This window comes from Schistocerca piceifrons, unplaced genomic scaffold (assembly GCF_021461385.2).
Source record: "Schistocerca piceifrons isolate TAMUIC-IGC-003096 unplaced genomic scaffold, iqSchPice1.1 HiC_scaffold_1772, whole genome shotgun sequence".
Lineage (NCBI taxonomy): Eukaryota > Metazoa > Arthropoda > Insecta > Orthoptera > Acrididae > Schistocerca > Schistocerca piceifrons.
The window spans coordinates 894,797-916,719 of record NW_025727648.1 but is presented as its reverse complement, the minus strand read 5'-3'; the positions used below and the strand labels follow the sequence as shown (position 1 = coordinate 916,719).

Genomic DNA, 21,923 nt, shown 5'->3' with positions numbered 1-21,923 from the left:
CGACGATGCCTAGCTTCGTATGAATATCAGAGGAATGGTTTTTGAAGCTGAAAGTAACTCTGAAATGAAATAAATGTGTTGTTTTGGAATTTTAGGCGTACATCGATATCGTGTGAGATGTGTAGGAAAGCAGCAGCTGTGCTAACTAAATGCAATAATGGTCGCTAATGCGGTGCGTTTCCAGCTGAAGGGCTCCGATTCACTAGTCCATAAGAATAAAGTACCGCGAAAAGGGCGCTAGGCGGCGCCTCCTTAGCTCAGTGGCAGAGCGCTGGTCTAGTAAACCAGAGGTCGTGAGATCGATCCTCACAGGAGGCAAATGAATTTTGTAACAGCCCCATCTACCGTACCGCTTTCGAAAAAAGTGGTCAAGGATTAAAAAAATTATGAATTGGCGCGGTATTTAAGAATTGCTCTCGCAAAAGAATAGTGCGAATGGTGCTATTAAAGTAGGCACCGGAAACTGTTGCTTTTGGCAGTCTCCGGAGAATGCCGACGTGAAATACTTAGGTTCTTGTGATGTATTTTCTACCCCTGGTAGAGACCCTCGCGGTTGTTGCCGTCGTCGTCGTCGTCGTCGTCGTCGTCGTCGTCGTCGGCGCCGCCGCCGCCGCCGCTTTGGTAACAGCGGCAACTCGCCATTGTATGACATAGGGTGAGGTACCTTCTGCAACCGACAGAGATGGCAGTAAGCGATTGAAGCTGATTTGCAACCTCTTGTTTGATCAGCGTCATAAGGGCTTGAATGTAACTTGCGATGGGACACAGCAAGAAGTAGCGTCGCCTTTTTAGTACTGAAATTGGAGATGGAGGATTGCGTCAAAGATGGGAAATTCATTCCGGCAAGCGTACAAATGGCGAAAATGAGGTGTGTGTGGGGAAGCATATTGCGCCAGTGACCGTGTGGCCTAATGGATAAGGCGTCGGACTTCGGATCCGAAGATTGCAGGTTCGAATCCTGTCACGGTCGAGTTTTTCCAGTTCTGCAAAAGTTGCATGCTGTTTTACTGTGTTGTTTGAGTAGTACAAAATTAGTTGAAAGTTGCTGCTGTCCGCTTCCTGGCTGCAAACCGGCGCCTACCTGAAGCTCAAGCAAGACAAAGGGGTTGTGTAGCGAAATTTTCGGCACAGTGCCGATCAGGAGAGTTCTTTTCGAACTACTGCATCTGACTCAGGACCCAAGAGCTACGCCACAGGCGTCTGCGCACTGTCGAGCATGTGTGTTGAATAATGGTGCTGATAGCCACGTATCATTTCAAGTAGATTTGATGCCTTTCGGAGACAATTTTCCATTGAATAGGATTGTAGCTCATTTGTGGCAGCAGGAAATAAGCTGTAGTCAAAAGGATCTTCCATAGATGGTCGCAGGTCGCATAAATACTGTATGGCTCGTAACGCGTTGTGTGGAGCCCGGCTAGCTCAGTCGGTAGAGCATGAGACTCTTAATCTGAGGGTCGTGGGTTCGAGCCCCACGCTGGGCGGCGCTAAATTTTGTGTCTACGCGGATGCAACCTGCGCCCCTCTCGTCAACCTTGCGTAATGAACGTAACGGGTTACGACGATGCCTAGCTTCGTATGAATATCAGAGGAATGGTTTTTGAAGCTGAAAGTAACTCTGAAATGAAATAAATGTGTTGTTTTGGAATTTTAGGCGTACATCGATATCGTGTGAGATGTGTAGGAAAGCAGCAGCTGTGCTAACTAAATGCAAGTAATGGTCGCTAATGCGGTGCGTTTCCAGCTGAAGGGCTCCGATTCACTAGTCCATAAGAATAAAGTACCCGAAAAGGGCGCTAGGCGGCGCCTCCTTAGCTCAGTGGCAGAGCGCTGGTCTAGTAAACCAGAGGTCGTGAGTTCGATCCTCACAGGAGGCAAATGAATTTTGTAACAGCCCCATCTACCGTAGCGCTTTCGAAAAAAGTGGTCAAGGATTAAAAAAATTATGAATTGGCGCGGTATTTAAGAATTGCTCTCGCAAAAGAATAGTGCGAATGGTGCTATTAAAGTAGGCACCGGAAACTGTTGCTTTTGGCAGTCTCCGGAGAATGCCGACGTGAAATACTTAGTTCTTGTGATGTATTTTCTACCCCTGGTAGAGACCCTCGCGGTTGTCGTCGTCGTCGTCGTCGTCGTCGTCGTCGTCGCTTTGGTAACAGCGGCAACTCGCCATTGTATGACATAGGGTGAGGTACCTTCTGCAACCGACAGAGATGGCAGTAAGCGATTGAAGCTGATTTGCAACCTCTTGTTTGATCAGCGTCATAAGGGCTTGAATGTAACTTGCGATGGGACACAGCAAGAAGTAGCGTCGCCTTTTTAGTACTGAAACTGGAGATGGAGGATTGCGTCAAAGATGGGAAATTCATTCCGGCAAGCGTACAAATGGCGAAAATGAGGTGTGTGTGGGGAAGCATATTGCGCCAGTGACCGTGTGGCCTAATGGATAAGGCGTCGGACTTCGGATCCGAAGATTGCAGGTTCGAATCCTGTCACGGTCGAGCTTTTCCAGTTCTGCAAAAGTTGCATGCTGTTTTACTGTGTTGTTTGAGTAGTACAAAATTAGTTGAAAGTTGCTGCTGTCCGCTTCCTGGCTGCAAACCGGCGCCTACCTGAAGCTCAAGCAAGACAAAGGGGTTGTGTAGCGAAATTTTCGGCACAGTGCCGATCAGGAGAGTTCTTTTCGAACTACTGCATCTGACTCAGGACCCAAGAGCTACGCCACAGGCGTCTGCGCACTGTCGAGCATGTGTGTTGAATAATGGTGCTGATAGCCACGTATCATTTCAAGTAGATTTGATGCCTTTCGGAGACAATTTTCCATTGAATAGGATTGTAGCTCATTTGTGGCAGCAGGAAATAAGCTGTAGTCAAAAGGATCTTCCATAGATGGTCGCAGGTCGCATAAATACTGTATGGCTCGTAACGCGTTGTGTGGAGCCCGGCTAGCTCAGTCGGTAGAGCATGAGACTCTTAATCTAAGGGTCGTGGGTTGGAGCCCCACGCTGGGCGGCGCTAAATTTTGTGTCTACGCGGATGCAACCTGCGCCCCTCTCGTGAGCCTTGCGTAATGAACGTAACGGGTTACGACGATGCCTAGCTTCGTATGAATATCAGAGGAATGGTTTTTGAAGCTGAAAGTAACTCTGAAATGAAATAAATGTGTTGTTTTGGAATTTTAGGCGTACATCGATATCGTGTGAGATGTGTAGGAAAGCAGCAGCTGTGCTAACTAAATGCAAGTAATGGTCGCTAATGCGGTGCGTTTCCAGCTGAAGGGCTCCGATTCACTAGTCCATAAGAATAAAGTACCCGAAAAGGGCGCTAGGCGGCGCTTCCTTAGCTCAGTGGCAGAGCGCTGGTCTAGTAAACCAGAGGTCGTGAGTTCGATCCTCACAGGAGGCAAATGAATTTTGTAACAGCCCCATCTACCGTAGCGCTTTCGAAAAAAGTGGTCAAGGATTAAAAAAATTATGAATGGGTGCGGTATTTAAGAATTGCTCTCGCAAAAGATTAGTGCGAATGGTGCTATTAAAGTAGGCACCGGAAACTGTTGCTTTTGGCAGTCTCCGGAGAATGCCGACGTGAAATACTTAGTTCTTGTGATGTATTTTCTACCCCTGGTAGAGACCCTCGCGGTTGTCGTCGTCGTCGTCGTCGTCGTCGTCGTCGTCGTCGTCGTCGTCGTCGTCGGCGCCGCCGCCGCTTTGGTAACAGCGGCAACTCGCCATTGTATGACATAGGGTGAGGTACCTTCTGCAACCGACAGAGATGGCAGTAAGCGATTGAAGCTGATTTGCAATCTCTTGTTTGATCAGCGTCATAAGGGCTTGAATGTAACTTGCGATGGGACACAGCAAGAAGTAGCGTCGCCTTTTTAGTACTGAAATTGGAGATGGAGGATTGCGTCAAAGATGGGAAATTCATTCCGGCAAGCGTACAAATGGCGAAAATGAGGTGTGTGTGGGGAAGCATATTGCGCCAGTGACCGTGTGGCCTAATGGATAAGGCGTCGGACTTCGGATCCGAAGATTGCAGGTTCTTATCCTGTCACGGTCGAGCTTTTCCAGTTCTGCAAAAGTTGCATGCTGTTTTACTGTGTTGTTTGAGTAGTACAAAATTAGTTGAAAGTTGCTGCTGTCCGCTTCCTGGCTGCAAACCGGCGCCTACCTGAAGCTCAAGCAAGACAAAGGGGTTGTGTAGCGAAATTTTCGGCACAGTGCCGATCAGGAGAGTTCTTTTCGAACTACTGCATCTGACTCAGGACCCAAGAGCTACGCCACAGGCGTCTGCGCACTGTCGAGCATGTGTGTTGAATAATGGTGCTGATAGCCACGTATCATTTCAAGTAGATTTGATGCCTTTCGGAGACAATTTTCCATTGAATAGGATTGTAGCTCATTTGTGGCAGCAGGAAATAAGCTGTAGTCAAAAGGATCTTCCATAGATGGTCGCAGGTCGCATAAATACTGTATGGCTCGTAACGCGTTGTGTGGAGCCCGGCTAGCTCAGTCGGTAGAGCATGAGACTCTTAATCTAAGGGTCGTGGGTTGGAGCCCCACGCTGGGCGGCGCTAAATTTTGTGTCTACGCGGATGCAACCTGCGCCCCTCTCGTGAGCCTTGCGTAATGAACGTAACGGGTTACGACGATGCCTAGCTTCGTATGAATATCAGAGGAATGGTTTTTGAAGCTGAAAGTAACTCTGAAATGAAATAAATGTGTTGTTTTGGAATTTTAGGCGTACATCGATATCGTGTGAGATGTGTAGGAAAGCAGCAGCTGTGCTAACTAAATGCAAGTAATGGTCGCTAATGCGGTGCGTTTCCAGCTGAAGGGCTCCGATTCACTAGTCCATAAGAATAAAGTACCCGAAAAGGGCGCTAGGCGGCGCCTCCTTAGCTCAGTGGCAGAGCGCTGGTCTAGTAAACCAGAGGTCGTGAGTTCGATCCTCACAGGAGGCAAATGAATTTTGTAACAGCCCCATCTACCGTAGCGCTTTCGAAAAAAGTGGTCAAGGATAAAAAAAATTATGAATGGGTGCGGTATTTAAGAATTGCTCTCGCAAAAGAATAGTGCGAATGGTGCTATTAAAGTAGGCACCGGAAACTGTTGCTTTTGGCAGTCTCCGGAGAATGCCGACGTGAAATACTTAGTTCTTGTGATGTATTTTCTACCCCTGGTAGAGACCCTCGCGGTTGTCGTCGTCGTCGTCGTCGTCGTCGGCGCCGCCGCCGCTTTGGTAACAGCGGCAACTCGCCATTGTATGACATAGGGTGAGGTACCTTCTGCAACCGACAGAGATGGCAGTAAGCGATTGAAGCTGATTTGCAACCTCTTGTTTGATCAGCGTCATAAGGGCTTGAATGTAACTTGCGATGGGACACAGCAAGAAGTAGCGTCGCCTTTTTAGTACTGAAATTGGAGATGGAGGATTGCGTCAAAGATGGGAAATTCATTCCGGCAAGCGTACAAATGGCGAAAATGAGGTGTGTGTGGGGAAGCATATTGCGCCAGTGACCGTGTGGCCTAATGGATAAGGCGTCGGACTTCGGATCCGAAGATTGCAGGTTCGAATCCTGTCACGGTCGAGCTTTTCCAGTTCTGCAAAAGTTGCATGCTGTTTTACTGTGTTGTTTGAGTAGTACAAAATTAGTTGAAAGTTGCTGCTGTCCGCTTCCTGGCTGCAAACCGGCGCCTACCTGAAGCTCAAGCAAGACAAAGGGGTTGTGTAGCGAAATTTTCGGCACAGTGCCGATCAGGAGAGTTCTTTTCGAACTACTGCATCTGACTCAGGACCCAAGAGCTACGCCACAGGCGTCTGCGCACTGTCGAGCATGTGTGTTGAATAATGGTGCTGATAGCCACGTATCATTTCAAGTAGATTTGATGCCTTTCGGAGACAATTTTCCATTGAATAGGATTGTAGCTCATTTGTGGCAGCAGGAAATAAGCTGTAGTCAAAAGGATCTTCCATAGATGGTCGCAGGTCGCATAAATACTGTATGGCTCGTAACGCGTTGTGTGGAGCCCGGCTAGCTCAGTCGGTAGAGCATGAGACTCTTAATCTAAGGGTCGTGGGTTGGAGCCCCACGCTGGGCGGCGCTAAATTTTGTGTCTACGCGGATGCAACCTGCGCCCCTCTCGTGAGCCTTGCGTAATGAACGTAACGGGTTACGACGATGCCTAGCTTCGTATGAATATCAGAGGAATGGTTTTTGAAGCTGAAAGTAACTCTGAAATGAAATAAATGTGTTGTTTTGGAATTTTAGGCGTACATCGATATCGTGTGAGATGTGTAGGAAAGCAGCAGCTGTGCTAACTAAATGCAAGTAATGGTCGCTAATGCGGTGCGTTTCCAGCTGAAGGGCTCCGATTCACTAGTCCATAAGAATAAAGTACCCGAAAAGGGCGCTAGGCGGCGCCTCCTTAGCTCAGTGGCAGAGCGCTGGTCTAGTAAACCGGAGGTCGTGAGTTCGATCCTCACAGGAGGCAAATGAATTTTGTAACAGCCCCATCTACCGTAGCGCTTTCGAAAAAAGTGGTCAAGGATAAAAAAAATTATGAATGGGTGCGGTATTTAAGAATTGCTCTCGCAAAAGAATAGTGCGAATGGTGCTATTAAAGTAGGCACCGGAAACTGTTGCTTTTTTGCCGATGACACCGCCTTCCTCGCCCTTGCCCCCACCCTGCGACGCTCCCAACACCTTCTCCAATCCCATCTTGACCGGTTCACCGCTTGGTGCAACCAGTGGTTGCTCAAGGTCAATCCTTCCAAAACCCAGGCGATCATTGTAGGCAAAACCACTCCCTCCTTTCGCCTCCTTGATTTCTATCTCACCGTTTATGGCCGTCCCATCGCTCTCACCCCCACCCTTAAGTACCTTGGCGTCACCCTCGACCGTCGCCTCTCCTGGACTCCCCATCTCCAGACAATCCAAGCCAAGGCACGTTCCTGACTCCGTCTCCTCAAGCTCCTTTCCGGCCGAACGTGGGGTCTGGACCCCTCCACCATCCTCCACACCTATAAGTCCCTCATCCGCCCTATCCTCTGTTACGCCCATCCCGCCTGGATCTCCGCCCCCCCTTCCTTTTATAAATCCCTCCAAATCCTTGAACGCCATGCTCTCCGCCTTGCCTATCGCATCCGTCTCCCTTCCCCCACGCGGATCCTGTATGACCTTATCCCCTTCCCCCACCTCCTCCTCTTCCTCGAAAGGATACGAATCCTATACACCTCCCGTAAACTCGATCCTCCTCACCCGCTCGTCTCCCCGATCCTCTCCCACCCCCGCCCACTGCCGCGCCTGTACTCCCACGTCCCACCTGGTCTCCATCTCTCCACCCTCCTTACCCTCTCCCAAGGTGGTTTCCGCCAGCTCCCCCTCCCTGATGATGTCCTCCTCCCCTGCATCTACCCCTCCTATCAACTTTGATCCTCCCCCCCCTCCTGTGTCCTTTCCTTCAGGCACCCTCCCTCCCCCCCTTTTCCCTTCCCTTCTCTTTCCTTTCCCCCCTCCCTCCTACCCTCTCCTCCGGGCTTCACTCCCCCTACCTCCCTCCCCCTCTCTCCTTTGCCCATGGCATCTCTGCTCTCCCCTCTCCCATTTCCCCTTCCTCCTCCTCCACCTCCTCTCTTGGCAGGTCCCCGGACTCGTACACGCTGAGTGGACATTCGCGCGCCGGAGATCGTCGCCATCAGTGTCTCGTGAGTGCCGTCGTGTTTCGTGTTCAGTGTTCCCGTCATCCTCCATCGTTCACCTGTGCCATCGCCATCTTCAGTGTTAGTGCGTCGTGACAACAGTTTGTAGTGAATTTTCGTCAAGTGTGAACGGCTCCGTGTTTGTCTTTATGTGTCTACTGTTTTATTACCCACCGTTATGTCACATTTGTGTATTCTTTCTGTTCTATCTTTATCTCCTCTACGGCTGAAGAGCGGCGTACCATGCTGCTGACAGCCTGCCTGTTTGTACGGGTTTGAAAATAACAATAAAGAAAAAAAAAAAAAAAAAAAAAAAAAAAAAAAAAAAAAAAACTGTTGCTTTTGGCAGTCTCCGGAGAATGCCGACGTGAAATACTTAGTTCTTGTGATGTATTTTCTACCCCTGGTAGAGACCCTCGCGGTTGTCGTCGTCGTCGTCGTCGTCGTCGGCGCCGCCGCCGCTTTGGTAACAGCGGCAACTCGCCATTGTATGACATAGGGTGAGGTACCTTCTGCAACCGACAGAGATGGCAGTAAGCGATTGAAGCTGATTTGCAACCTCTTGTTTGATCAGCGTCATAAGGGCTTGAATGTAACTTGCGATGGGACACAGCAAGAAGTAGCGTCGCCTTTTTAGTACTGAAATTGGAGATGGAGGATTGCGTCAAAGATGGGAAATTCATTCCGGCAAGCGTACAAATGGCGAAAATGAGGTGTGTGTGGGGAAGCATATTGCGCCAGTGACCGTGTGGCCTAATGGATAAGGCGTCGGACTTCGGATCCGAAGATTGCAGGTTCGAATCCTGTCACGGTCGAGCTTTTCCAGTTCTGCAAAAGTTGCATGCTGTTTTACTGTGTTGTTTGAGTAGTACAAAATTAGTTGAAAGTTGCTGCTGTCCGCTTCCTGGCTGCAAACCGGCGCCTACCTGAAGCTCAAGCAAGACAAAGGGGTTGTGTAGCGAAATTTTCGGCACAGTGCCGATCAGGAGAGTTCTTTTCGAACTACTGCATCTGACTCAGGACCCAAGAGCTACGCCACAGGCGTCTGCGCACTGTCGAGCATGTGTGTTGAATAATGGTGCTGATAGCCACGTATCATTTCAAGTAGATTTGATGCCTTTCGGAGACAATTTTCCATTGAATAGGATTGTAGCTCATTTGTGGCAGCAGGAAATAAGCTGTAGTCAAAAGGATCTTCCGTAGATTGTCGCAGGTCGCATAAATACTGTATGGCTCGTAACGCGTTGTGTGGAGCCCGGCTAGCTCAGTCGGTAGAGCATGAGACTCTTAATCTCAGGGTCGTGGGTTCGAGCCCCACGCTGGGCGGCGCTAAATTTTGTGTCTACGCGGATGCAACCTGCGCCCCTCTCGTGAGCCTTGCGTAATGAACGTAACGGGTTACGACGATGCCTAGCTTCGTATGAATATCAGAGGAATGGTTTTTGAAGCTGAAAGTAACTCTGAAATGAAATAAATGTGTTGTTTTGGAATTTTAGGCGTACATCGATATCGTGTGAGATGTGTAGGAAAGCAGCAGCTGTGCTAACTAAATGCAAGTAATGGTCGCTAATGCGGTGCGTTTCCAGCTGAAGGGCTCCGATTCACTAGTCCATAAGAATAAAGTACCGCGAAAAGGGCGCTAGGCGGCGCCTCCTTAGCTCAGTGGCAGAGCGCTGGTCTAGTAAACCAGAGGTCGTGAGATCGATCCTCACAGGAGGCAAATGAATTTTGTAACAGCCCCATCTACCGTAGCGCTTTCGAAAAAAGTGGTCAAGGATTAAAAAAATTATGAATTGGCGCGGTATTTAAGAATTGCTCTCGCAAAAGAATAGTGCGAATGGTGCTATTAAAGTAGGCACCGGAAACTGTTGCTTTTGGCAGTCTCCGGAGAATGCCGACGTGAAATACTTAGGTTCTTGTGATGTATTTTCTACCCCTGGTAGAGACCCTCGCGGTTGTTGCCGTCGTCGTCGTCGTCGTCGTCGTCGTCGTCGTCGTCGTCGTCGGCGCCGCCGCCGCCGCCGCTTTGGTAACAGCGGCAACTCGCCATTGTATGACATAGGGTGAGGTACCTTCTGCAACCGACAGAGATGGCAGTAAGCGATTGAAGCTGATTTGCAACCTCTTGTTTGATCAGCGTCATAAGGGCTTGAATGTAACTTGCGATGGGACACAGCAAGAAGTAGCGTCGCCTTTTTAGTACTGAAATTGGAGATGGAGGATTGCGTCAAAAATGGGAAATTCATTCCGGCAAGCGTACAAATGGCGAAAATGAGGTGTGTGTGGGGAAGCATATTGCGCCAGTGACCGTGTGGCCTAATGGATAAGGCGTCGGACTTCGGATCCGAAGATTGCAGGTTCGAATCCTGTCACGGTCGAGTTTTTCCAGTTCTGCAAAAGTTGCATGCTGTTTTACTGTGTTGTTTGAGTAGTACAAAATTAGTTGAAAGTTGCTGCTGTCCGCTTCCTGGCTGCAAACCGGCGCCTACCTGAAGCTCAAGCAAGACAAAGGGGTTGTGTAGCGAAATTTTCGGCACAGTGCCGATCAGGAGAGTTCTTTTCGAACTACTGCATCTGACTCAGGACCCAAGAGCTACGCCACAGGCGTCTGCGCACTGTCGAGCATGTGTGTTGAATAATGGTGCTGATAGCCACGTATCATTTCAAGTAGATTTGATGCCTTTCGGAGACAATTTTCCATTGAATAGGATTGTAGCTCATTTGTGGCAGCAGGAAATAAGCTGTAGTCAAAAGGATCTTCCATAGATGGTCGCAGGTCGCATAAATACTGTATGGCTCGTAACGCGTTGTGTGGAGCCCGGCTAGCTCAGTCGGTAGAGCATGAGACTCTTAATCTGAGGGTCGTGGGTTCGAGCCCCACGCTGGGCGGCGCTAAATTTTGTGTCTACGCGGATGCAACCTGCGCCCCTCTCGTCAACCTTGCGTAATGAACGTAACGGGTTACGACGATGCCTAGCTTCGTATGAATATCAGAGGAATGGTTTTTGAAGCTGAAAGTAACTCTGAAATGAAATAAATGTGTTGTTTTGGAATTTTAGGCGTACATCGATATCGTGTGAGATGTGTAGGAAAGCAGCAGCTGTGCTAACTAAATGCAAGTAATGGTCGCTAATGCGGTGCGTTTCCAGCTGAAGGGCTCCGATTCACTAGTCCATAAGAATAAAGTACCCGAAAAGGGCGCTAGGCGGCGCCTCCTTAGCTCAGTGGCAGAGCGCTGGTCTAGTAAACCAGAGGTCGTGAGTTCGATCCTCACAGGAGGCAAATGAATTTTGTAACAGCCCCATCTACCGTAGCGCTTTCGAAAAAAGTGGTCAAGGATTAAAAAAATTATGAATTGGCGCGGTATTTAAGAATTGCTCTCGCAAAAGAATAGTGCGAATGGTGCTATTAAAGTAGGCACCGGAAACTGTTGCTTTTGGCAGTCTCCGGAGAATGCCGACGTGAAATACTTAGGTTCTTGTGATGTATTTTCTACCCCTGGTAGAGACCCTCGCGGTTGTTGCCGTCGTCGTCGTCGTCGTCGTCGTCGTCGTCGTCGTCGGCGCCGCCGCCGCCGCCGCTTTGGTAACAGCGGCAACTCGCCATTGTATGACATAGGGTGAGGTACCTTCTGCAACCGACAGAGATGGCAGTAAGCGATTGAAGCTGATTTGCAACCTCTTGTTTGATCAGCGTCATAAGGGCTTGAATGTAACTTGCGATGGGACACAGCAAGAAGTAGCGTCGCCTTTTTAGTACTGAAATTGGAGATGGAGGATTGCGTCAAAAATGGGAAATTCATTCCGGCAAGCGTACAAATGGCGAAAATGAGGTGTGTGTGGGGAAGCATATTGCGCCAGTGACCGTGTGGCCTAATGGATAAGGCGTCGGACTTCGGATCCGAAGATTGCAGGTTCGAATCCTGTCACGGTCGAGTTTTTCCAGTTCTGCAAAAGTTGCATGCTGTTTTACTGTGTTGTTTGAGTAGTACAAAATTAGTTGAAAGTTGCTGCTGTCCGCTTCCTGGCTGCAAACCGGCGCCTACCTGAAGCTCAAGCAAGACAAAGGGGTTGTGTAGCGAAATTTTCGGCACAGTGCCGATCAGGAGAGTTCTTTTCGAACTACTGCATCTGACTCAGGACCCAAGAGCTACGCCACAGGCGTCTGCGCACTGTCGAGCATGTGTGTTGAATAATGGTGCTGATAGCCACGTATCATTTCAAGTAGATTTGATGCCTTTCGGAGACAATTTTCCATTGAATAGGATTGTAGCTCATTTGTGGCAGCAGGAAATAAGCTGTAGTCAAAAGGATCTTCCATAGATGGTCGCAGGTCGCATAAATACTGTATGGCTCGTAACGCGTTGTGTGGAGCCCGGCTAGCTCAGTCGGTAGAGCATGAGACTCTTAATCTGAGGGTCGTGGGTTCGAGCCCCACGCTGGGCGGCGCTAAATTTTGTGTCTACGCGGATGCAACCTGCGCCCCTCTCGTCAACCTTGCGTAATGAACGTAACGGGTTACGACGATGCCTAGCTTCGTATGAATATCAGAGGAATGGTTTTTGAAGCTGAAAGTAACTCTGAAATGAAATAAATGTGTTGTTTTGGAATTTTAGGCGTACATCGATATCGTGTGAGATGTGTAGGAAAGCAGCAGCTGTGCTAACTAAATGCAAGTAATGGTCGCTAATGCGGTGCGTTTCCAGCTGAAGGGCTCCGATTCACTAGTCCATAAGAATAAAGTACCCGAAAAGGGCGCTAGGCGGCGCCTCCTTAGCTCAGTGGCAGAGCGCTGGTCTAGTAAACCAGAGGTCGTGAGTTCGATCCTCACAGGAGGCAAATGAATTTTGTAACAGCCCCATCTACCGTAGCGCTTTCGAAAAAAGTGGTCAAGGATTAAAAAAATTATGAATTGGCGCGGTATTTAAGAATTGCTCTCGCAAAAGAATAGTGCGAATGGTGCTATTAAAGTAGGCACCGGAAACTGTTGCTTTTGGCAGTCTCCGGAGAATGCCGACGTGAAATACTTAGTTCTTGTGATGTATTTTCTACCCCTGGTAGAGACCCTCGCGGTTGTCGTCGTCGTCGTCGTCGTCGTCGTCGTCGGCGCCGCCGCCGCTTTGGTAACAGCGGCAACTCGCCATTGTATGACATAGGGTGAGGTACCTTCTGCAACCGACAGAGATGGCAGTAAGCGATTGAAGCTGATTTGCAACCTCTTGTTTGATCAGCGTCATAAGGGCTTGAATGTAACTTGCGATGGGACACAGCAAGAAGTAGCGTCGCCTTTTTAGTACTGAAACTGGAGATGGAGGATTGCGTCAAAGATGGGAAATTCATTCCGGCAAGCGTACAAATGGCGAAAATGAGGTGTGTGTGGGGAAGCATATTGCGCCAGTGACCGTGTGGCCTAATGGATAAGGCGTCGGACTTCGGATCCGAAGATTGCAGGTTCGAATCCTGTCACGGTCGAGCTTTTCCAGTTCTGCAAAAGTTGCATGCTGTTTTACTGTGTTGTTTGAGTAGTACAAAATTAGTTGAAAGTTGCTGCTGTCCGCTTCCTGGCTGCAAACCGGCGCCTACCTGAAGCTCAAGCAAGACAAAGGGGTTGTGTAGCGAAATTTTCGGCACAGTGCCGATCAGGAGAGTTCTTTTCGAACTACTGCATCTGACTCAGGACCCAAGAGCTACGCCACAGGCGTCTGCGCACTGTCGAGCATGTGTGTTGAATAATGGTGCTGATAGCCACGTATCATTTCAAGTAGATTTGATGCCTTTCGGAGACAATTTTCCATTGAATAGGATTGTAGCTCATTTGTGGCAGCAGGAAATAAGCTGTAGTCAAAAGGATCTTCCATAGATGGTCGCAGGTCGCATAAATACTGTATGGCTCGTAACGCGTTGTGTGGAGCCCGGCTAGCTCAGTCGGTAGAGCATGAGACTCTTAATCTAAGGGTCGTGGGTTGGAGCCCCACGCTGGGCGGCGCTAAATTTTGTGTCTACGCGGATGCAACCTGCGCCCCTCTCGTGAGCCTTGCGTAATGAACGTAACGGGTTACGACGATGCCTAGCTTCGTATGAATATCAGAGGAATGGTTTTTGAAGCTGAAAGTAACTCTGAAATGAAATAAATGTGTTGTTTTGGAATTTTAGGCGTACATCGATATCGTGTGAGATGTGTAGGAAAGCAGCAGCTGTGCTAACTAAATGCAAGTAATGGTCGCTAATGCGGTGCGTTTCCAGCTGAAGGGCTCCGATTCACTAGTCCATAAGAATAAAGTACCCGAAAAGGGCGCTAGGCGGCGCCTCCTTAGCTCAGTGGCAGAGCGCTGGTCTAGTAAACCAGAGGTCGTGAGTTCGATCCTCACAGGAGGCAAATGAATTTTGTAACAGCCCCATCTACCGTAGCGCTTTCGAAAAAAGTGGTCAAGGATAAAAAAAATTATGAATGGGTGCGGTATTTAAGAATTGCTCTCGCAAAAGAATAGTGCGAATGGTGCTATTAAAGTAGGCACCGGAAACTGTTGCTTTTGGCAGTCTCCGGAGAATGCCGACGTGAAATACTTAGTTCTTGTGATGTATTTTCTACCCCTGGTAGAGACCCTCGCGGTTGTCGTCGTCGTCGTCGTCGTCGTCGTCGTCGGCGCCGCCGCCGCTTTGGTAACAGCGGCAACTCGCCATTGTATGACATAGGGTGAGGTACCTTCTGCAACCGACAGAGATGGCAGTAAGCGATTGAAGCTGATTTGCAACCTCTTGTTTGATCAGCGTCATAAGGGCTTGAATGTAACTTGCGATGGGACACAGCAAGAAGTAGCGTCGCCTTTTTAGTACTGAAATTGGAGATGGAGGATTGCGTCAAAGATGGGAAATTCATTCCGGCAAGCGTACAAATGGCGAAAATGAGGTGTGTGTGGGGAAGCATATTGCGCCAGTGACCGTGTGGCCTAATGGATAAGGCGTCGGACTTCGGATCCGAAGCTTGCAGGTTCGAATCCTGTCACGGTCGAGCTTTTCCAGTTCTGCAAAAGTTGCATGCTGTTTTACTGTGTTGTTTGAGTAGTACAAAATTAGTTGAAAGTTGCTGCTGTCCGCTTCCTGGCTGCAAACCGGCGCCTACCTGAAGCTCAAGCAAGACAAAGGGGTTGTGTAGCGAAATTTTCGGCACAGTGCCGATCAGGAGAGTTCTTTTCGAACTACTGCATCTGACTCAGGACCCAAGAGCTACGCCACAGGCGTCTGCGCACTGTCGAGCATGTGTGTTGAATAATGGTGCTGATAGCCACGTATCATTTCAAGTAGATTTGATGCCTTTCGGAGACAATTTTCCATTGAATAGGATTGTAGCTCATTTGTGGCAGCAGGAAATAAGCTGTAGTCAAAAGGATCTTCCATAGATGGTCGCAGGTCGCATAAATACTGTATGGCTCGTAACGCGTTGTGTGGAGCCCGGCTAGCTCAGTCGGTAGAGCATGAGACTCTTAATCTAAGGGTCGTGGGTTGGAGCCCCACGCTGGGCGGCGCTAAATTTTGTGTCTACGCGGATGCAACCTGCGCCCCTCTCGTGAGCCTTGCGTAATGAACGTAACGGGTTACGACGATGCCTAGCTTCGTATGAATATCAGAGGAATGGTTTTTGAAGCTGAAAGTAACTCTGAAATGAAATAAATGTGTTGTTTTGGAATTTTAGGCGTACATCGATATCGTGTGAGATGTGTAGGAAAGCAGCAGCTGTGCTAACTAAATGCAAGTAATGGTCGCTAATGCGGTGCGTTTCCAGCTGAAGGGCTCCGATTCACTAGTCCATAAGAATAAAGTACCCGAAAAGGGCGCTAGGCGGCGCCTCCTTAGCTCAGTGGCAGAGCGCTGGTCTAGTAAACCAGAGGTCGTGAGTTCGATCCTCACAGGAGGCAAATGAATTTTGTAACAGCCCCATCTACCGTAGCGCTTTCGAAAAAAGTGGTCAAGGATAAAAAAAATTATGAATGGGTGCGGTATTTAAGAATTGCTCTCGCAAAAGAATAGTGCGAATGGTGCTATTAAAGTAGGCACCGGAAACTGTTGCTTTTGGCAGTCTCCGGAGAATGCCGACGTGAAATACTTAGTTCTTGTGATGTATTTTCTACCCCTGGTAGAGACCCTCGCGGTTGTCGTCGTCGTCGTCGTCGTCGTCGTCGTCGTCGGCGCTTTGGTAACAGCGGCAACTCGCCATTGTATGACATAGGGTGAGGTACCTTCTGCAACCGACAGAGATGGCAGTAAGCGATTGAAGCTGATTTGCAACCTCTTGTTTGATCAGCGTCATAAGGGCTTGAATGTAACTTGCGATGGGACACAGCAAGAAGTAGCGTCGCCTTTTTAGTACTGAAATTGGAGATGGAGGATTGCGTCAAAGATGGGAAATTCATTCCGGCAAGCGTACAAATGGCGAAAATGAGGTGTGTGTGGGGAAGCATATTGCGCCAGTGACCGTGTGGCCTAATGGATAAGGCGTCGGACTTCGGATCCGAAGATTGCAGGTTCGAATCCTGTCACGGTCGAGCTTTTCCAGTTCTGCAAAAGTTGCATGCTGTTTTACTGTGTTGTTTGAGTAGTACAAAATTAGTTGAAAGTTGCTGCTGTCCGCTTCCTGGCTGCAAACCGGCGCCTACCTGAAGCTCAAGCAAGACAAAGGGGTTGTGTAGCGAAATTTTCGGCACAGTGCCGATCAGGAGAGTTCTTTTCGAACTACTGCATCTGACTCAGGACCCAAGAGCTACGCCACAGGCGTCTGCGCACTGTCGAGCATGTGTGTTGAATAATGGTGCTGATAGCCACGTATCATTTCAAGTAGATTTGATGCCTTTCGGAGACAATTTTCCATTGAATAGGATTGTAGCTCATTTGTGGCAGCAGGAAATAAGCTGTAGTCAAAAGGATCTTCCATAGATGGTCGCAGGTCGCATAAATACTGTATGGCTCGTAACGCGTTCTGTGGAGCCCGGCTAGCTCAGTCGGTAGAGCATGAGACTCTTAATCTAAGGGTCGTGGGTTGGAGCCCCACGCTGGGCGGCGCTAAATTTTGTGTCTACGCGGATGCAACCTGCGCCCCTCTCGTGAGCCTTGCGTAATGAACGTAACGGGTTACGACGATGCCTAGCTTCGTATGAATATCAGAGGAATGGTTTTTGAAGCTGAAAGTAACTCTGAAATGAAATAAATGTGTTGTTTTGGAATTTTAGGCGTACATCGATATCGTGTGAGATGTGTAGGAAAGCAGCAGCTGTGCTAACTAAATGCAAGTAATGGTCGCTAATGCGGTGCGTTTCCAGCTGAAGGGCTCCGATTCACTAGTCCATAAGAATAAAGTACCCGAAAAGGGCGCTAGGCGGCGCCTCCTTAGCTCAGTGGCAGAGCGCTGGTCTAGTAAACCAGAGGTCGTGAGTTCGATCCTCACAGGAGGCAAATGAATTTTGTAACAGCCCCATCTACCGTAGCGCTTTCGAAAAAAGTGGTCAAGGATAAAAAAAATTATGAATGGGTGCGGTATTTAAGAATTGCTCTCGCAAAAGAATAGTGCGAATGGTGCTATTAAAGTAGGCACCGGAAACTGTTGCTTTTGGCAGTCTCCGGAGAATGCCGACGTGAAATACTTAGTTCTTGTGATGTATTTTCTACCCCTGGTAGAGACCCTCGCGGTTGTCGTCGTCGTCGTCGTCGTCGTCGGCGCTTTGGTAACAGCGGCAACTCGCCATTGTATGACATAGGGTGAGGTACCTTCTGCAACCGACAGAGATGGCAGTAAGCGATTGAAGCTGATTTGCAACCTCTTGTTTGATCAGCGTCATAAGGGCTTGAATGTAACTTGCGATGGGACACAGCAAGAAGTAGCGTCGCCTTTTTAGTACTGAAATTGGAGATGGAGGATTGCGTCAAAGATGGGAAATTCATTCCGGCAAGCGTACAAATGGCGAAAATGAGGTGTGTGTGGGGAAGCATATTGCGCCAGTGACCGTGTGGCCTAATGGATAAGGCGTCGGACTTCGGATCCGAAGATTGCAGGTTCGAATCCTGTCACGGTCGAGCTTTTCCAGTTCTGCAAAAGTTGCATGCTGTTTTACTGTGTTGTTTGAGTAGTACAAAATTAGTTGAAAGTTGCTGCTGTCCGCTTCCTGGCTGCAAACCGGCGCCTACCTGAAGCTCAAGCAAGACAAAGGGGTTGTGTAGCGAAATTTTCGGCACAGTGCCGATCAGGAGAGTTCTTTTCGAACTACTGCATCTGACTCAGGACCCAAGAGCTACGCCACAGGCGTCTGCGCACTGTCGAGCATGTGTGTTGAATAATGGTGCTGATAGCCACGTATCATTTCAAGTAGATTTGATGCCTTTCGGAGACAATTTTCCATTGAATAGGATTGTAGCTCATTTGTGGCAGCAGGAAATAAGCTGTAGTCAAAAGGATCTTCCATAGATGGTCGCAGGTCGCATAAATACTGTATGGCTCGTAACGCGTTGTGTGGAGCCCGGCTAGCTCAGTCGGTAGAGCATGAGACTCTTAATCTAAGGGTCGTGGGTTGGAGCCCCACGCTGGGCGGCGCTAAATTTTGTGTCTACGCGGATGCAACCTGCGCCCCTCTCGTGAGCCTTGCGTAATGAACGTAACGGGTTACGACGATGCCTAGCTTCGTATGAATATCAGAGGAATGGTTTTTGAAGCTGAAAGTAACTCTGAAATGAAATAAATGTGTTGTTTTGGAATTTTAGGCGTACATCGATATCGTGTGAGATGTGTAGGAAAGCAGCAGCTGTGCTAACTAAATGCAAGTAATGGTCGCTAATGCGGTGCGTTTCCAGCTGAAGGGCTCCGATTCACTAGTCCATAAGAATAAAGTACCCGAAAAGGGCGCTAGGCGGCGCCTCCTTAGCTCAGTGGCAGAGCGCTGGTCTAGTAAACCAGAGGTCGTGAGTTCGATCCTCACAGGAGGCAAATGAATTTTGTAACAGCCCCATCTACCGTAGCGCTTTCGAAAAAAGTGGTCAAGGATAAAAAAAATTATGAATGGGTGCAGTATTTAAGAATTGCTCTCGCAAAAGAATAGTGCGAATGGTGCTATTAAAGTAGGCACCGGAAACTGTTGCTTTTGGCAGTCTCCGGAGAATGCCGACGAGAAATACTTAGTTCTTGTGATGTATTTTCTACCCCTGGTAGAGACCCTCGCGGTTGTCGTCGTCGTCGTCGTCGTCGTCGTCGTCGTCGTCGTCGTCGTCGTCGGCGCCGCCGCCGCTTTGGTAACAGCGGCAACTCGCCATTGTATGACATAGGGTGAGGTACCTTCTGCAACCGACAGAGATGGCAGTAAGCGATTGAAGCTGATTTGCAACCTCTTGTTTGATCAGCGTCATAAGGGCTTGAATGTAACTTGCGATGGGACACAGCAAGAAGTAGCGTCGCCTTTTTAGTACTGAAATTGGAGATGGAGGATTGCGTCAAAGATGGGAAATTCATTCCGGCAAGCGTACAAATGGCGAAAATGAGGTGTGTGTGGGGAAGCATATTGCGCCAGTGACCGTGTGGCCTAATGGATAAGGCGTCGGACTTCGGATCCGAAGATTGCAGGTTCGAATCCTGTCACGGTCGAGCTTTTCCAGTTCTGCAAAAGTTGCATGCTGTTTTACTGTGTTGTTTGAGTAGTACAAAATTAGTTGAAAGTTGCTGCTGTCCGCTTCCTGGCTGCAAACCGGCGCCTACCTGAAGCTCAAGCAAGACAAAGGGGTTGTGTAGCGAAATTTTCGGCACAGTGCCGATCAGGAGAGTTCTTTTCGAACTACTGCATCTGACTCAGGACCCAAGAGCTACGCCACAGGCGTCTGCGCACTGTCGAGCATGTGTGTTGAATAATGGTGCTGATAGCCACGTATCATTTCAAGTAGATTTGATGCCTTTCGGAGACAATTTTCCATTGAATAGGATTGTAGCTCATTTGTGGCAGCAGGAAATAAGCTGTAGTCAAAAGGATCTTCCATAGATGGTCGCAGGTCGCATAAATACTGTATGGCTCGTAACGCGTTGTGTGGAGCCCGGCTAGCTCAGTCGGTAGAGCATGAGACTCTTAATCTAAGGGTCGTGGGTTGGAGCCCCACGCTGGGCGGCGCTAAATTTTGTGTCTACGCGGATGCAACCTGCGCCCCTCTCGTGAGCCTTGCGTAATGAACGTAACGGGTTACGACGATGCCTAGCTTCGTATGAATATCAGAGGAATGGTTTTTGAAGCTGAAAGTAACTCTGAAATGAAATAAATGTGTTGTTTTGGAATTTTAGGCGTACATCGATATCGTGTGAGATGTGTAGGAAAGCAGCAGCTGTGCTAACTAAATGCAAGTAATGGTCGCTAATGCGGTGCGTTTCCAGCTGAAGGGCTCCGATTCACTAGTCCATAAGAATAAAGTACCCGAAAAGGGCGCTAGGCGGCGCCTCCTTAGCTCAGTGGCAGAGCGCTGGTCTAGTAAACCAGAGGTCGTGAGTTCGATCCTCACAGGAGGCAAATGAATTTTGTAACAGCCCCATCTACCGTAGCGCTTTCGAAAAAAGTGGTCAAGGATAAAAAAAATTATGAATGGGTGCAGTATTTAAGAATTGCTCTCGCAAAAGAATAGTGCGAATGGTGCTATTAAAGTAGGCACCGGAAACTGTTGCTTTTGGCAGTCTCCGGAGAATGCCGACGTGAAATACTTAGTTCTTGTGATGTATTTTCTACCCCTGGTAGAGACCCTCGCGGTTGTCGTCGTCGTCGTCGTCGTCGTCGTCGTCGTCGTCGTCGGCGCCGCCGCCGCTTTGGTAACAGCGGCAACTCGCCATTGTATGACATAGGGTGAGGTACCTTCTGCAACCGACAGAGATGGCAGTAAGCGATTGAAGCTGATTTGCAACCTCTTGTTTGATCAGCGTCATAAGGGCTTGAATGTAACTTGCGATGGGACACAGCAAGAAGTAGCGTCGCCTTTTTAGTACTGAAATTGGAGATGGAGGATTGCGTCAAAGATGGGAAATTCATTCCGGCAAGCGTACAAATGGCGAAAATGAGGTGTGTGTGGGGAAGCATATTGCGCCAGTGACCGTGTGGCCTAATGGATAAGGCGTCGGACTTCGGATCCGAAGATTGCAGGTTCGAATCCTGTCACGGTCGAGCTTTTCCAGTTCTGCAAAAGTTGCATGCTGTTTTACTGTGTTGTTTGAGTAGTACAAAATTAGTTGAAAGTTGCTGCTGTCCGCTTCCTGGCTGCAAACCGGCGCCTACCTGAAGCTCAAGCAAGACAAAGGGGTTGTGTAGCGAAATTTTCGGCACAGTGCCGATCAGGAGAGTTCTTTTGGAACTACTGCATCTGACTCAGGACCCAAGAGCTACGCCACAGGCGTCTGCGCACTGTCGAGCATGTGTGTTGAATAATGGTGCTGATAGCCACGTATCATTTCAAGTAGATTTGATGCCTTTCGGAGACAATTTTCCATTGAATAGGATTGTAGCTCATTTGTGGCAGCAGGAAATAAGCTGTAGTCAAAAGGATCTTCCATAGATGGTCGCAGGTCGCATAAATACTGTATGGCTCGTAACGCGTTGTGTGGAGCCCGGCTAGCTCAGTCGGTAGAGCATGAGACTCTTAATCTAAGGGTCGTGGGTTGGAGCCCCACGCTGGGCGGCGCTAAATTTTGTGTCTACGCGGATGCAACCTGCGCCCCTCTCGTGAGCCTTGCGTAATGAACGTAACGGGTTACGACGATGCCTAGCTTCGTATGAATATCAGAGGAATGGTTTTTGAAGCTGAAAGTAACTCTGAAATGAAATAAATGTGTTGTTTTGGAATTTTAGGCGTACATCGATATCGTGTGAGATGTGTAGGAAAGCAGCAGCTGTGCTAACTAAATGCAAGTAATGGTCGCTAATGCGGTGCGTTTCCAGCTGAAGGGCTCCGATTCACTAGTCCATAAGAATAAAGTACCCGAAAAGGGCGCTAGGCGGCGCCTCCTTAGCTCAGTGGCAGAGCGCTGGTCTAGTAAACCAGAGGTCGTGAGTTCGATCCTCACAGGAGGCAAATGAATTTTGTAACAGCCCCATCTACCGTAGCGCTTTCGAAAAAAGTGGTCAAGGATAAAAAAAATTATGAATGGGTGCGGTATTTAAGAATTGCTCTCGCAAAAGAATAGTGCGAATGGTGCTATTAAAGTAGGCACCGGAAACTGTTGCTTTTGGC

General features: G+C 48.7%; 40 non-coding genes across 40 annotated transcripts; all 40 read left to right on the top strand.

Annotated features, from left to right (window-relative positions):
• Positions 1-246: 246 nt before the first annotated feature.
• Positions 247-318, top strand: Trnat-agu. Its single transcript has one exon. It is a non-coding gene; the product is annotated as a tRNA-Thr (tRNA).
• Positions 319-897: 579 nt separating this feature from the next.
• Positions 898-970, top strand: Trnar-ucg. The gene has a single exon. It is a non-coding gene; the product is annotated as a tRNA-Arg (tRNA).
• A 438-nt stretch (positions 971-1,408) lies between these two features.
• Trnak-cuu lies at positions 1,409-1,481 on the top strand. Its single transcript has one exon. It is a non-coding gene; the product is annotated as a tRNA-Lys (tRNA).
• A 321-nt stretch (positions 1,482-1,802) lies between these two features.
• Positions 1,803-1,874, top strand: Trnat-agu. The gene has a single exon. It is a non-coding gene; the product is annotated as a tRNA-Thr (tRNA).
• A 551-nt stretch (positions 1,875-2,425) lies between these two features.
• Trnar-ucg lies at positions 2,426-2,498 on the top strand. The gene has a single exon. It is a non-coding gene; the product is annotated as a tRNA-Arg (tRNA).
• Positions 2,499-2,936: 438 nt separating this feature from the next.
• On the top strand, positions 2,937-3,009 carry Trnak-cuu. The gene has a single exon. It is a non-coding gene; the product is annotated as a tRNA-Lys (tRNA).
• Positions 3,010-3,330: 321 nt separating this feature from the next.
• Trnat-agu lies at positions 3,331-3,402 on the top strand. The gene has a single exon. It is a non-coding gene; the product is annotated as a tRNA-Thr (tRNA).
• A 581-nt stretch (positions 3,403-3,983) lies between these two features.
• On the top strand, positions 3,984-4,056 carry Trnar-ucg. The gene has a single exon. It is a non-coding gene; the product is annotated as a tRNA-Arg (tRNA).
• A 438-nt stretch (positions 4,057-4,494) lies between these two features.
• Trnak-cuu lies at positions 4,495-4,567 on the top strand. Its single transcript has one exon. It is a non-coding gene; the product is annotated as a tRNA-Lys (tRNA).
• A 321-nt stretch (positions 4,568-4,888) lies between these two features.
• Trnat-agu lies at positions 4,889-4,960 on the top strand. The gene has a single exon. It is a non-coding gene; the product is annotated as a tRNA-Thr (tRNA).
• Positions 4,961-5,514: 554 nt separating this feature from the next.
• Trnar-ucg lies at positions 5,515-5,587 on the top strand. Its single transcript has one exon. It is a non-coding gene; the product is annotated as a tRNA-Arg (tRNA).
• Positions 5,588-6,025: 438 nt separating this feature from the next.
• Trnak-cuu lies at positions 6,026-6,098 on the top strand. Its single transcript has one exon. It is a non-coding gene; the product is annotated as a tRNA-Lys (tRNA).
• A 321-nt stretch (positions 6,099-6,419) lies between these two features.
• On the top strand, positions 6,420-6,491 carry Trnat-agu. Its single transcript has one exon. It is a non-coding gene; the product is annotated as a tRNA-Thr (tRNA).
• Positions 6,492-8,440: 1,949 nt separating this feature from the next.
• On the top strand, positions 8,441-8,513 carry Trnar-ucg. Its single transcript has one exon. It is a non-coding gene; the product is annotated as a tRNA-Arg (tRNA).
• A 438-nt stretch (positions 8,514-8,951) lies between these two features.
• On the top strand, positions 8,952-9,024 carry Trnak-cuu. The gene has a single exon. It is a non-coding gene; the product is annotated as a tRNA-Lys (tRNA).
• Positions 9,025-9,346: 322 nt separating this feature from the next.
• Trnat-agu lies at positions 9,347-9,418 on the top strand. The gene has a single exon. It is a non-coding gene; the product is annotated as a tRNA-Thr (tRNA).
• Positions 9,419-10,003: 585 nt separating this feature from the next.
• Positions 10,004-10,076, top strand: Trnar-ucg. Its single transcript has one exon. It is a non-coding gene; the product is annotated as a tRNA-Arg (tRNA).
• A 438-nt stretch (positions 10,077-10,514) lies between these two features.
• Positions 10,515-10,587, top strand: Trnak-cuu. The gene has a single exon. It is a non-coding gene; the product is annotated as a tRNA-Lys (tRNA).
• A 321-nt stretch (positions 10,588-10,908) lies between these two features.
• Trnat-agu lies at positions 10,909-10,980 on the top strand. The gene has a single exon. It is a non-coding gene; the product is annotated as a tRNA-Thr (tRNA).
• A 579-nt stretch (positions 10,981-11,559) lies between these two features.
• Trnar-ucg lies at positions 11,560-11,632 on the top strand. Its single transcript has one exon. It is a non-coding gene; the product is annotated as a tRNA-Arg (tRNA).
• A 438-nt stretch (positions 11,633-12,070) lies between these two features.
• Positions 12,071-12,143, top strand: Trnak-cuu. The gene has a single exon. It is a non-coding gene; the product is annotated as a tRNA-Lys (tRNA).
• A 321-nt stretch (positions 12,144-12,464) lies between these two features.
• Positions 12,465-12,536, top strand: Trnat-agu. The gene has a single exon. It is a non-coding gene; the product is annotated as a tRNA-Thr (tRNA).
• Positions 12,537-13,096: 560 nt separating this feature from the next.
• On the top strand, positions 13,097-13,169 carry Trnar-ucg. The gene has a single exon. It is a non-coding gene; the product is annotated as a tRNA-Arg (tRNA).
• A 438-nt stretch (positions 13,170-13,607) lies between these two features.
• Positions 13,608-13,680, top strand: Trnak-cuu. Its single transcript has one exon. It is a non-coding gene; the product is annotated as a tRNA-Lys (tRNA).
• A 321-nt stretch (positions 13,681-14,001) lies between these two features.
• On the top strand, positions 14,002-14,073 carry Trnat-agu. The gene has a single exon. It is a non-coding gene; the product is annotated as a tRNA-Thr (tRNA).
• A 560-nt stretch (positions 14,074-14,633) lies between these two features.
• Trnar-ucg lies at positions 14,634-14,706 on the top strand. Its single transcript has one exon. It is a non-coding gene; the product is annotated as a tRNA-Arg (tRNA).
• Positions 14,707-15,144: 438 nt separating this feature from the next.
• Positions 15,145-15,217, top strand: Trnak-cuu. The gene has a single exon. It is a non-coding gene; the product is annotated as a tRNA-Lys (tRNA).
• Positions 15,218-15,538: 321 nt separating this feature from the next.
• Positions 15,539-15,610, top strand: Trnat-agu. The gene has a single exon. It is a non-coding gene; the product is annotated as a tRNA-Thr (tRNA).
• A 554-nt stretch (positions 15,611-16,164) lies between these two features.
• Trnar-ucg lies at positions 16,165-16,237 on the top strand. Its single transcript has one exon. It is a non-coding gene; the product is annotated as a tRNA-Arg (tRNA).
• Positions 16,238-16,675: 438 nt separating this feature from the next.
• Positions 16,676-16,748, top strand: Trnak-cuu. Its single transcript has one exon. It is a non-coding gene; the product is annotated as a tRNA-Lys (tRNA).
• A 321-nt stretch (positions 16,749-17,069) lies between these two features.
• Trnat-agu lies at positions 17,070-17,141 on the top strand. Its single transcript has one exon. It is a non-coding gene; the product is annotated as a tRNA-Thr (tRNA).
• Positions 17,142-17,686: 545 nt separating this feature from the next.
• Positions 17,687-17,759, top strand: Trnar-ucg. Its single transcript has one exon. It is a non-coding gene; the product is annotated as a tRNA-Arg (tRNA).
• A 438-nt stretch (positions 17,760-18,197) lies between these two features.
• On the top strand, positions 18,198-18,270 carry Trnak-cuu. The gene has a single exon. It is a non-coding gene; the product is annotated as a tRNA-Lys (tRNA).
• A 321-nt stretch (positions 18,271-18,591) lies between these two features.
• On the top strand, positions 18,592-18,663 carry Trnat-agu. Its single transcript has one exon. It is a non-coding gene; the product is annotated as a tRNA-Thr (tRNA).
• A 578-nt stretch (positions 18,664-19,241) lies between these two features.
• Positions 19,242-19,314, top strand: Trnar-ucg. The gene has a single exon. It is a non-coding gene; the product is annotated as a tRNA-Arg (tRNA).
• Positions 19,315-19,752: 438 nt separating this feature from the next.
• Positions 19,753-19,825, top strand: Trnak-cuu. Its single transcript has one exon. It is a non-coding gene; the product is annotated as a tRNA-Lys (tRNA).
• A 321-nt stretch (positions 19,826-20,146) lies between these two features.
• On the top strand, positions 20,147-20,218 carry Trnat-agu. Its single transcript has one exon. It is a non-coding gene; the product is annotated as a tRNA-Thr (tRNA).
• Positions 20,219-20,787: 569 nt separating this feature from the next.
• Positions 20,788-20,860, top strand: Trnar-ucg. Its single transcript has one exon. It is a non-coding gene; the product is annotated as a tRNA-Arg (tRNA).
• A 438-nt stretch (positions 20,861-21,298) lies between these two features.
• Trnak-cuu lies at positions 21,299-21,371 on the top strand. The gene has a single exon. It is a non-coding gene; the product is annotated as a tRNA-Lys (tRNA).
• A 321-nt stretch (positions 21,372-21,692) lies between these two features.
• On the top strand, positions 21,693-21,764 carry Trnat-agu. The gene has a single exon. It is a non-coding gene; the product is annotated as a tRNA-Thr (tRNA).
• The last annotated feature ends 159 nt before the right edge of the window (positions 21,765-21,923 follow it).